Source organism: Gossypium hirsutum, chromosome A11, assembly GCF_007990345.1.
Source record: "Gossypium hirsutum isolate 1008001.06 chromosome A11, Gossypium_hirsutum_v2.1, whole genome shotgun sequence".
Lineage (NCBI taxonomy): Eukaryota > Viridiplantae > Streptophyta > Magnoliopsida > Malvales > Malvaceae > Gossypium > Gossypium hirsutum.
The window spans coordinates 61,175,755-61,188,915 of NC_053434.1; the positions used below are offsets into that span (position 1 = coordinate 61,175,755).

General features: G+C 33.7%; 1 non-coding gene across 1 annotated transcript; it reads right to left on the reverse strand.

The window, feature by feature from the left end:
* Positions 1 to 967: 967 nt before the first annotated feature.
* Positions 968 to 1,060, reverse strand: LOC121210269 (small nucleolar RNA snoR8a). The gene has a single exon (XR_005905389.1). It is a non-coding gene; the product is annotated as a small nucleolar RNA snoR8a (small nucleolar RNA).
* Between the last annotated feature and the right edge of the window lie 12,101 nt (positions 1,061 to 13,161).

Genomic DNA, 13,161 nt, shown 5'->3' on the forward strand with positions numbered 1-13,161 from the left:
GGCTGGCGTCGATGTCGTCCCCCATATGTTCTGCAACTACAAAGGAGTGCCAGTTCCAGAAGTTGCAATCTGGTGTTGCCCATCTACGCCCTTGTATATAGGTAAAACTATACTTTATGCATTTCAGAATGCTTTTTTGTTTAATTAATATTTAGGATAAATTGTATAAATGGTTCACTCAATTATACTTATATTCTTATTTTGACCACTTAATTTTAAAAAATTTTATTTCAGACATTAATGTTTATATTATTTCATCTTTAAATTGATAATAAAAATAATGATGGGCAGCTGAAATTAATACAATTTGTAAATCTAAATTTTCTTAGATAATTTTTATATTTAAATTAAATTCTATCAACATTTATCTTTAAAATGGGGTTTTTCAAGAATAATATGAAAACTTTTTTAATTACCCAAATCAGCAACCGACAATAATACATTTATTCTATCAAACCAAAAGGATTGAATAAAAAATTTCCCTTCTCTTTTCCCTTTCTTTTTTTTTTTAAAATATATTTTTAAGTATTTGATTCTCCATTTTCTTCTCATTTTCTTCCCCTCTATTCCTTCACCTTCCACAAAATAAACCCTAGCCGTCATTCCCTTTTAACCATCCATTCACACTGTTCCACCAATAAAACAAAGGCATGTTTAAAATTTTGTTCAATAAAGAATTTCTAAAATCAAACATTTTATTTAAAAAAAATAAGAAATACGTAAATCTTAAAATATAAATATACTTCAGACCTACATTGCTTTTTTACCCCCTATGTAAGATTGAGATTATCGGCCAAACAGCGGTATTTTAAACGGGGAAACGACAAGGTGGAGTAAAAATTTGGATGCTAATCTCAGCTTTCAAATTTCAATATAGCAATTAAAAGAAAAACAAAGAAACATTAGCTTAATACGACAAAAAAGAAAACAACACTAAGATCTGTATATATATATTAAGGAGAGTAGAGGAGCTCAGATTCTATGGGTGTAATAAGATGTCTGTCATGCCCATTTCGAGCTATCAGAACGAGGAATTATTTTTTATAATCATCGCTTCCTCCATTTTTCCCTCTCTTAAAAAAAGAAACCAAATAAATCTTAGAAAAAAATAAGATAATTAAGCTCATTAAGGCACAAACAAGCGCTGTAGTCAGAAAGCTCTTTGATCGTTGAATCAAAAGAATTTAAGAAAGTAAAAAAAAAATGTTAATATCATAACCGAGAAACGTGGATACATCATGATGTCCCTAATTTCACAACACGCTATGAACTAAAATTATACTCGAAATAAAAAGAAAATACTGACAGACAAGTCGCGTAACGGAGAAGACGACTTGAAAGGTAGGCAAGGGAGAAGAGTTGCAATGGCATTTTATAAACGCGAAACCTTAGTTTTCAGGATTTTTAGGGTTTTGTGGTAAATGACGATATAATCCTTCATTTTTCAGGTTTGAAATTATAGGCCAAAAGCCCAATCTATGTTTATATAACCAAATCTTAAGCTTCACCCATGCCTATTTTTTCGATTTGACCCATGCCTTATTAACAACGATATCCAAGCATTTTAACATGATTATGTTTTTTTAGCCATACTCATAGGTCAAATTATTTTTCCAAGTTTAAAAGTTTATTTAAAATTTGTAATAGTTTGAATAAAAATATTAAGCTTAAAAATGAGTTTATATTAACCATTCACAAATATGAGTGAAAAAAACTTGAATATTCAGGGCTCGAACTCAGCTCGACCCTTTGTTCATAATTTTTTTTAACAATTTCATTATAGCTTTTTGACACAATACCTAGAACTACTCATAGTTTCTTCTTAACCAATAAATAAGAGGATAATGAGCTTCAGCGCACTCAAACACACGTCCTCCTACATTAGCAACAATGCTCATGCCAATTGAGTTAAGACTCAATCGACTTGTTTATAATATGTTATATGTATATATTATATAATTTATAACACATAATTTTTTTAAATAATCTTATTATAGGTTTTGATCATATCTGCCCTTTTTGAGACAATGCCTAAAACTACTTATAGTCCCTCCCCAACTCATAAATAGGAAGATAATACAGTTCAACATACTCGAACCCACGTCCTCCTGCATTAGCAACAATACCCAAGCCAATCGAGTTAAGACTCAATTGACCATAATACATAAAAATTAAATCTATAGTTATATATAATATTAAATGTAAACATTAAAAAATAATTTTTTTAATTGAAACATTAAAAAATGTTAAGATACTTATATATATATAATTTTAATAAAATAAAAAATTATTAAATTATTAAATGTCAAATTAAAAATAATATAAATACTTTTAAGAAAAATTTTAAAAATTATATGGGTAGTCTAAAATAGGGTTGGGTGAGCAATTCACAAATATAAGCATATATGAGTGAAATTTTAGGCCTATATTTAAAGTTAGGCAAGACTTGAACAAGTATGAAGTAATGTCATGCATAAGCCGACCCATTAACACTTTTAATTAAAAAGAAAGATAAAAATAAAAATAATACAAATATATTTAAATTTTACGTAATATAAATTATTAACATGTCTAATATTATAAAATAATAATATTTTAATATAATTATGATAAAAAAATTAAAATATGATATAAATTAATTAATTATTAAAATCAAATATATATATATATATATATATAACAACTCAAATTACTTTATGAGTTTAGATATGCACTTTTTATTAAAGGTAAAGTTTTACAAAAACTGCACTCACCCTCTATAATTTGAAAAATATTCTCTTATCTTTTAAAGTTCGATGAAAATCAAATAAAATCCATTCAATAAGTCAATACTGACCCATCAGTTTATGTACTGTTTTGTTACAAAATAATTACAAAAACAATTGTGATCCATTTTCGAAGAATTATGCAAGATTTGGTTCGATAGAATTAATCGAGTTTCATTGCCTCACGGGACATTTCAGATAATATCATTATTGCTCAAGAAGCAATTCATATGATTAAACAAACCAAGAGTATGAAGGGTTGGATGGAGGTCGATTTTGAAAAAAGCTTATGGCAAGGTTCGACGAGATTTTCTTCAGGATACTTTATCTAACGTAGGCTTATCGAAGACGCTGATACGGGCAATTATGCTATGTGTTTCATCTGTTTCAATACAACTTTTTTGGAATGGATCTATTTCTAATTCGTTAACTCCAACAAGAGGTGTCCGACAAGGTGATCCACTTTCACCATACCTTTTTGTGCTGTGTATGGAACGGTTAGACCACCTAATTGAAGTGGCAGTTGATCAGAAGCAATGGGAACCGATTATGATCTCTCGAAGCGGGCCAGGTGTGTCACACCTATCTTTTTACAGATGATTTACTACTATTTTGTAGAGCCAATGATTCAGGAGTCGATTGTCTCAAGCATGTCTTAGACACCTTTTGTCATTTTGTTGGTCATCGTGTAAACAAGCAAAAGACGCAAGTTTTCTTCTCATCAAATGTTAAAGACGAGGAAGCTAGAAAAGTATGCACTAAACTTGGCTTCACATGAGCCACTGATTTGGGAAGATACCTTAAAATGCCTTTTTTCCATGAAAAAGTGGGGGTTCAGTTCATACTTGACAAAGTGACAGCCCGACTTTCTAGGTAGGATGCACGCGAGTTATCATTGGCAGGTCGACTTACATTGGTAAAATCTATGTTGTTGCCCGTCCCTAATTATTTCACGCCAACCACAAGAATTCCTATTACTATTTGTAATAAAATTGAAAAATTGGCTCGTGTTTTTTTGTGGGGATCTTCTAATTCTAATAAAAAACCATCTCTGGTCAACTGGAATGTTCGTTGTAAAGTTAAGGACAATAGTGGTCTGGAAATACGAAGCTTGCAAGTCCAAAATAAGTTGTTCCTTACGAAGCTTGGTTTAATCTGATTGCTAGTACAGATGCGTTTTGGGTCAGAATTTTAAGAAACAAAATATAGCGTCCATAGTTTGATGCCTAATGATATTCGACGTAGTAATTCGTCTTACTTATGGAGATCATTAATGCAAATTTGGGATAAGGTCAAGGAAGGCATAATCTGGATTATCTGGGATGGACATCTTGTTAACATTTGGAATGATGATCGGGTGCAAGAACTTGATCCTCTTTGACAGTTCTATATTGGATCCGGAGACTCGAATGAAACTATTTTAGTACGTGATGTGGCCCTCTCGGATGGAATTTGGAACATGCAGTGGCTATTTTCAATTCTACCCAGAGAAATTGTAACACAATTCTTGCCCATAATGTGCCTTCTATTCAATTTTTTTTATTATTTATTAAGAAATAGAGTTACAATGAAGTACTATAAAATTCAATTCTAATTAAATTATATTTTACTTTAACTAAAAATTTTTAGATGAATTCTTTAAATTATTTTCATTTAAAATAAATTAGTTATTATTTAAAAATGAAAAATTAATATATATAACTTCAATAAAGTTTGTTGAAAATAAAATTACTTCAATTTATAAACTAATATTTTTTAAAATTTATTTTTATTGTTAAAATATTATTTTTGTTATGAAAGTAAAATAATATGGTAAAAGAATAAGAGAAAGGAGAAAAAAGAGAGAAGTATGCATTAATTATTTATCAATAAGATATTTATTATGTTTTTTTTTTAAAGTTTATATATAAACATAAAAAGTATGTGTTCATAAAATAAAAGAAACTTGTAAGAAATTTGCTATCTAATAAGATGCAGGTGAAAAATTAACATCATATCTTGCCACCACTTTTTCTTCGGTGTGGAATGCATATCGACCTCAAGTTGCCTTATTCTAACCTTAATGATTCCATCTGAAGTTAGAGCTATTGTACTAATATTATCGCACTAGAAAGCTAGTTTAAATGTTGAAAGCATTCTCTATTAAGTAAAAAACACCTTTATCCTCAGTTCTTCTTAAATAGTATTAGTTAATCTTCTGTATTCAACTTTTGTAGTTGCTCTTGAGACAACTTCTTGTTTCTTAGATCTCTAGGAAATTAAATTTCCCTCAAGATATACAGAAAAGCAAGTGGTGGATTGTTTATCTTCTATCATATTACCTTAATCCATGTTAAAAAAATCGGTTTAAAAAATATAATGTTTTTAAGCACAATAGAAGTTTAATTTTTTTTTTAGAAATCAAGGCGTTATGATATTTATAGTAATAAACTTAATCAAAACTATACATGTGCTTTATACGAGATGGTTTAAAGATGACTCCAACTTTCTATCGAACGACATTCTTCGTTATTCTTGAACCACGAATTGCTTTGAATGTGGACTTAAAAGTTTATTGAACCAATAGCACAGAACGAAAAACTTTATTAATTTTCAGTAGGAAAGTTAATTCTTCCTATAACCAAATTTATGCGTTTTTCCCAAAAAATAAGTTTTATTCTATAAAATATATTTACCCTATTTTTTGACAGAATAATGACGTAGAATAATGTGTGTGAATAGCTCAAAGCATAATTCCTATTTATAAATAATCAATACAAGAGTTATTTTTGAATAACATTTGGTTAAATATTAATAGTTTAATAGAAAATACAATGAAAATGAACTTGTTGAGTTCGAAATTAAACTTGACCACACCATTGAAAAACAAGTTCTTTGTTTTCGGAGGGTTCTCCCATGGGTAAATATGGAAATAAAGTCCTGGCAGCTTGTCGCTACCTGCCTCCTTCAAATAGTACATGTACTTGAAAACATGCACGGAGGGTAAGATGCTCCTCCTTCGACACAAAATGAAATACCCTACTATCACCCACTATGAAGCACCCAATAGTTACCTTGGTGCCATACCGTACCCATTGAGTAACTCTCATATAAAGTTAAATAAAGACAATGTAACGCCCTAAAATTTTAAGTGTTGCTTGTTAAATTCTAATATAATTAAATCTCTATATCCATGGCTAAGTGCTTTATTTGTGTGCTGGAGGTTAGGGGTTCAAACCTTACTTTTGGAAATTTTGTTATTTTGTTTGACTTGACCCTTATCTTTGAAAATTTAACTTAAGTTTATTTATGTGTTAATTTGTGTTAAGAATAAGCTTGTTGGTTCAATGGTTAAGTTTCTATATATTTCTTGATCGTGTGTTTGAGTCTTTGCATAAGCGAAAAGGGGATATGTTTTTGCTATTTTGCAGAATTAGTTTGTTTTAAAAAATTAAATGGTTTGTTGAACTTTATTTTTTTCTTTTACATTATTTCTTTCTTTTTCTTCGTTTCCTTCTTTCATTTCATTTCATTCCATTTTTTTTCTTTTCTTTTCTTTTTTTTTCTTAATCGTTGAAGTTTGCTGTTAAATTTTTACTGCTGCGTGCTCAGGGAAGTGCACATTTCATTGTTGTTGCCTAAAAGGTTAATTGCGTGAGTTTTATTGTAGAATTTCTATTAAAAGTTCACTTTTGTCTATTTCTATCGAAGTTAGTTTCTATTTGATTTGCTTGATTTCTCTGTTAATCGTTTGCTTGATTTTATTTTTTAGGCATAGATATCAAAAGTAACAATCTCAAAAGCGTTAATTCGAGCAATTGTTGTTGACTCATCGATAAACATTAGTTTCATTTAGAGGTTTTAGGTCGAAGCTTTCAACATAGTTAGTTAAGTGCAAAATTGTGCGAATTTTGTCGATTAGATTATTTCATTGGTTTTTTAATGGTTGTTTTAAGTTCTAGGATACGTCTGCATTGTTCCTACATCGAAACTATACCAGGTGTGTAACGAAAACTGATTTTCTGCAATTTGCAAACATTGGAAAACATATATGTCAATGTCACACGATCATGTGCCAGGTCATGTAACTTATTATTTTGGATTCAGGGACACACGGGCAGAGACATAATTCGAGCTTTGAGTCACACGAACGTGCGTTTGGTCATGTGTTAGACCATATAACTCACTGGTTGGAGCCACACGGTAGTGTGACAGGCTATGTGTGACATTAAGAAAGCCACACGGGCGTGTGCTAGGCCGTGTGGGTCACACGGGCCAGCCACTCAGGCCATGTGAATCCACACGAACATGTGAGCCAAAAATCAAGATTTTTTCCTAAGACCGTAATCGTCGTTCAAATCCAATGTAGGCCTACCGTAGGGTCCGTATGATATGGTTTAGACATTGAAACTGTTATCTGACAATCTATTGCTGAATAATCTATTATACTGATATAAATATATACATTTGTTCTGTGATTTGATAAGTAAGTGAAATAGCATTACATGAGCATGATCTGAAATTGTATTAGTATGTACTTATAAATGGTATCTGTTAAATCTACATCTGCATCAGGATTGGGACTGAATAAAGAAGGAAGTGTGAGTAGTTTAATAATCTACCAACTCTAGTGGCTAAGCTACAAACATTTTTTATTTTGGCGATTTATTGCATTCTAATCTGATAGCTAGGCTGCAATTATTCTGAAACGTGACATACAATCACTATTAGAGGTGTTCATAGGCCGAGTTCAACTAAAAATTTAGGCCCATTTGCTAAGATCGGGCCCGACCTGAAAAATGGGCTTAAAATTTTGCCCAAACCCAACCCGAATAAAAATGCTAAAGCCCGAGCCGGACCTAGCCCGCCTGTGTTAATTTTATATTTTTTTAATATAATTTTTAAATATATATAATACATCAAAAATATTAAAAACATCAAAATAAATATTTCCTAACAAATTGAAAATAAAATTTAAAAAATATGTATACTTAAATAACACCAAAATAGGTGCAACTTAATAAGCAAATGCCTCTAAAATAATAACAAAATTAACAATAAAATAAGTTTTATACAATATCCAAACAATAACAAAAAAATAGTAGCAATTTAATAGTAAAATGGTAGCAAAATAGGGATAAAACAACAAGAAAATAACATTAAAATAAAAAAAATAGATTTTTTTGTCCTTTAGTGAATTCGAGCCAACCCGAGCCAAAAATACCTTACCCAAAGCTCGGCCCATTTTTTAAACGGGCTTTATTTTTTTGTCCACTCTCACTTTTTGGGCCTATATTTTTGCCTAAACCCTCCCACATTTTGGGCGGGCCTTTTGGACAAGCTGGGTGGCTCGACCCATGAACAGGTCTAATCACTACGCAGTGTGTAGAGATGGATGGGTACTTGATGCCCTATATGGTGTGGCATGGGCGGAGATGGTGTGTAGCAAATGGGGATAGGAATATGCATCTGTATCTTATTTGTTCTGTATCTGTACCTTATATTCTCTATTTCTGTTTCTGTATTTGTTTTTGAGAAATGGTTGATCTATGGACAGTGAAACTACGTCAGTATATTACTAATTACTATTGAATATAAGTTACACACACACTAAGTTATAAACTCATTTAGATTGTTTGTCTAAATTTCAAGTAACCCACAAACTTAAGCCGGTCGGTGTGACAGGAGCTCAGTCATCTCATTTCTTTTTACTTAATGTTTTATTTAGACTTACACTTTTATGTGTTTAGATTGAATTCCAATTTGTAATTGGAGTTTTACGCTGGTTTGTTTATATAAATGATTTCGACATTTAACTTTAGACAAGGTTAGATTTTTCTAATGGTTTGATGTAGCCTGCAGATGTGGTCTTAATGTCTAGGCCCAATACAGGTGTTACTAAATCAGAGTCAAGTTTACAAAACTTGGGCTGTGTTTCTAGGCTCCTATTTTTGTTAAAATGTGTTTCAAAGGAAAATTTTATTTAAGTAACTCTAGAAACTGATTTTATAAAAGATTTAGCCTTCGGCGCTGAACCTATAAGCACTTTTACAATAACTATATTATTTAGCTAGAAAGTATTGTAATGACCGAACTTGTGGTTCTAATTAGAGACTGTGATATGAACTGTAAAATAAGATATCTAATGAGAATTCTGGACTGATCTGTGAACCTCTGGCATTGTAGATAAGTTGATATTATGAGTTTGCATGGTAGTCATGGATGTGATTCAGTGGGCGTCATGGACGCCAAGGAAGAGCTCGAGCAGAGTCATCCTCTCTGGGTAGTATGCCCAATTTAGAGACCAGCGAGATCATTGGTACTTTTACTATTGAAATTAGGTCTCAGATCTGACAACCGAGGATGACGTACTGTTCTAGGCTATGCTGCGTGTTTTAGAGAAGTTGCTAGAACCCATTCTGAATCTAGGGGTCGAGGGTCGGATACTAAACGACTCAAGTCAAATGGTGCTAAATTGTTCAAGAATGTCACTAGAGTCACCCCTACAGTGGTCGAGTATTGGTTAGAGGTCACCGAGCATATTATAAACAACATTAACTGCACTTTCACACAGAAACTGAGGCGTGTCGTATCTTTGCTCCAAGATAAGGCTTACCAGTGGCGATTGACAGTTCAGCAGGACATCCGCCCGAACAGATTATGTGAGATTTCTTCAAGAGAGCCTTCTAGAGGAAGTATGTGGGAGCGAGTTTTGTAAAGGCTCGTAGACACAAGTTTATGAGCTTAGTTCAGGGTGAAAGGTTTATGGCTGAGTATAAGGCTAAGTTTCTGAGATTAAGCAGGTATGCTCGTGGTCTGGTTCCGAAAAATTATGAAAGGAGTATCCTGTTCGAGGAGGGATTAAGGTTTGATGTGAGAGTTTTGATAGCTCCTTAGAGGGAGCAGGTTTTTGCAGCCTTAGTTGACAAGGTAAAGATGGTCAAGGAAGTGAAGTGCACTAAGCGCGAGAGGAGAGACCGAGAGAGAGGTCAGAGTAAGCTTAAGAGGGATCCGGGTCCCTCTAGTTCTATTCAGTACCCTAAGAAACGGGCTAGTTTTGATATGCTTCCGAGGAATAAGGGTCTAGCTGCACCGACTAACATTCAAAACTATAGCGACTGTGAGAGATGTCATCTGAGCGAGTATTGAAGAAAGTTAGGGGCTTGTCTTCGATATAGGTCAATCGAGCACCGTGTTAGGAACTATCCTCAATAATTTGATCAAGTACAAGCTTTTACACAGACTCCGGCTCCAAGTCTCATTCAGCTGCCAAAAGCAACTCAACAGCCACCTAGGGGTCGTGGTATTGTCAGAGGTGGTAATAGTTTTGGTCAAGGTCAGAAAGCACAAAGCAAAGGTGTGGGTTAGACTGAGGCACGGCAGCCTGCCCTTGTGTATGCAACGAGGCACGATGTGTACAAGGACATTGTTGACATTATAGTTGGTACATTTTTTATCCATTCTATTCTGTATTTTGCTCTGATAGATATTGGTTCTACGCACTCGTATATAGCTAGCAATATTTCTATGAATTTAGGTATATCTGCTAAGAGTACTACTAGGGAGATTTTTGTGATTAGTATCTTAGGTCAGTCAGTTCGAGTTGATAAAGTGTATAAAAAAGTTTCGTTAGAAATTTAGGGTGTGGTATTCCTGACTAATCTAATGGAATTTCTGTTTAGAGAGTTTGATTTAATTCTAGGAATGGACAAGCTCTTAAAACATCGAGCCAGTCTAAATTGTGCCTTTAAGAGGGTTGCTCTAATATCATATGAGAACACTGAGATCATATGATCAATGAGCGTTGAGATTATTTTTCTAATGTAATCTCCACTCTTATAGTTGAAAAGCTAGTTCAGAAAGGTTACAAAGCGTACCTAGCCTTTATGTTTGATTCTGATTCTGTAAAGCTCTCTATTAAAGACATTAGTACTGTAAGGAACTTTCTAGATGTGTTCCTAGAAGACTTGTTAGGGATACCTTCGGACATGAAGGTCAAGTTCGATATTGAACTGTTACAGGGTGCCACTATTGTGTCCATTGCTCCGTATCGTATGACACCGAATAAGCTTTTGAAGCTAGATGCTCAGCTTTAGAAACTTCTCGATTGAAGGTTCATAAAACTGAGTGTGTCCCCGTGGGAAGCACCAGTTTTGTTTATTAAGAAAAAAGATGGCACAATGAGAATGTGTGTGGATTATCGTCAGTTGAATAAGTTGACGGTAAAGAACAAGTATCCACTTTCGAGGATTGACTATCTGCTCAACCAGTTCCTTGGGGCATCTGTATTCTTCAAAATCAATTTCCCTTCTAGATACCATCAGTTCAAGGTTAAGGAGACTAATGTGTATAATACTATTTTCAGGACTCGTTATAGGCATTACGAGTTCTTATCATACCTTTTGGTTTGACGAATGTTCTGGCTACATTTATAGATCTGATGAACTGGGTATTTCAGTCATATTTGGACCAGTTTGTTATATATCCATCGATGATATTTTGATTTATTCCAATACTGAGAATGAATACGATGAACATCTTCACATAGTGCTACAGATAGTCCGCGAGAAACAGTTGTACACTTAGTTTAGCAAGTGTGAGTTTTGGTTGCAAGAGGTTATTTTTCTAGGCCATGTTGTGTCTGTTAAGGGATTTGAGTTGATCCTAAGAAGTTTGAGGCTATGTTCGAGTGGAAACAATCGAAGAATGTGTTTGAGATCTGAAGATTCCTTCATTTGGCAGGTTATTACCAGAGGTTTGTCGAAGGGTTCTCATTTATTGCAACTCTTTTAACCAAGCTGTTGTGTAAAAACACATTTTTTGTATGGTCTGGTATGCAACAAGCGAGCTTTGAAAAGCTCAAGTCCGTTCTGACTCAGGCACTTATTTCGGTACAGCCTGAATTTGATAGAGAGTTTGTCGTGTATAGGGATACTTCACACATTGGATTAGGTTACGTTTTAATGCAGGATAGTAAGGTTGTGGCTTATACGTCTCGACAGCTTAAGTTATACGAGGGCAACTATCCCACGCTCGACCTTGAGTTGGCTGCAGTTGTTTTTGCTCTAAAAATTTAGAGGCACTATCTGTATGGTGACAAGTGTATCATCTACATCGACCATATAAGCCTCAAGTATTTGCTAACATAGAAGGAGTTGAATCTTAAGCAACATAGATGGGTCGAGTTGCGTAAGGACTATGACTATACGATAAAGTATCATCCTGGTAAGGTCAATGTTGTGCCCAATGCTCTTAGCCGTAGAGCGATTACTGATCTGAGAGCAATTTTTTCCCGTTTAAGTTTGTTTGATGATGATAGTCTTCTGACTGAGTTATAGGCTAAGCTAACCTAGGTTGATCAGATTCGAGCTAAACAGTTGAATGATGAGTTTCTGGTTTCTCATTTTCGTCAAGTTGAGGATGGTGGGACTTTCAATTTTAGATTAAAAAACGATGGAGTTTTGTGTTTCAAGGGTCGAATTTGTGTGCCTAAAGATATGGAGTTGAGGTAGTTGATTTTGCGGGAAGCGCATAGTAGCCCTTATGCTATACACCCCGGTGGGAATAAGATATACAGAGATCTCCATGAGTTTTATTGGTGGCCCAATTAAAACGGGAGGTAACTACTTTTATTTCTTATTGTTTGACATGTCAGAAGGTTAAAGCTGAGCACCCTACCTTCAGGTCTGCTACAACCAGTTAAAATTCCCCTTTGGAAGTGGGAGTGTGTGACTATGGACTTTGATAGTGGACTGCCTTTGACATCTACCAAGAAAGATTCAATTTGGGTCATCGTAGATTGATTGACTAAGTATACTCGCTTTCTCCTAGTCTAGACTAATTATTTGCTTCAAAAATTGGCTAAGTTGTATGTCTCCAAAATCGTAAGATTGCACGAAGTTTCGATTTTGATCATTTCTAACAGAGATCCACTTTTTACTTCTCAATTCTGGAAAAAGCTTCACAAGGCTTTAGGAGCCTAATTTAATTTCAGTATTGCATACCATCTTCAGACCGATGGACTATTTGAGCAAGTTATTTAGATTCTGGAAGCTATGTTGTAAAGTTGTGTAATCAATTTCCAGGGCAGTTAGGAAGAATATCTGTAGCTGGCTGAGTTTGTGTATAATAACAACTTTCAGACAAGCATTCAGATGGCATATTACGAGGCTTTATATGGTCGTAAGTGCCGTACCCCTCTATGTTGGACTAAGTTGGTAAACATCGGGTTCTGGGTCTCGAGCTAGTATCTAAAATTAAAAATACGATTAGATTGATTCGAAACTATCTTATAGTATCTTTCGATTGACAAAAATTGTATGCAGATTTGAAAAGATGAGATATTGAGTATTCTGTGAGGGATTAGGTATTTCGAAAAGTTTTTCTGTGAAAAAAGGTTCTTCGGTTCGGACATAAG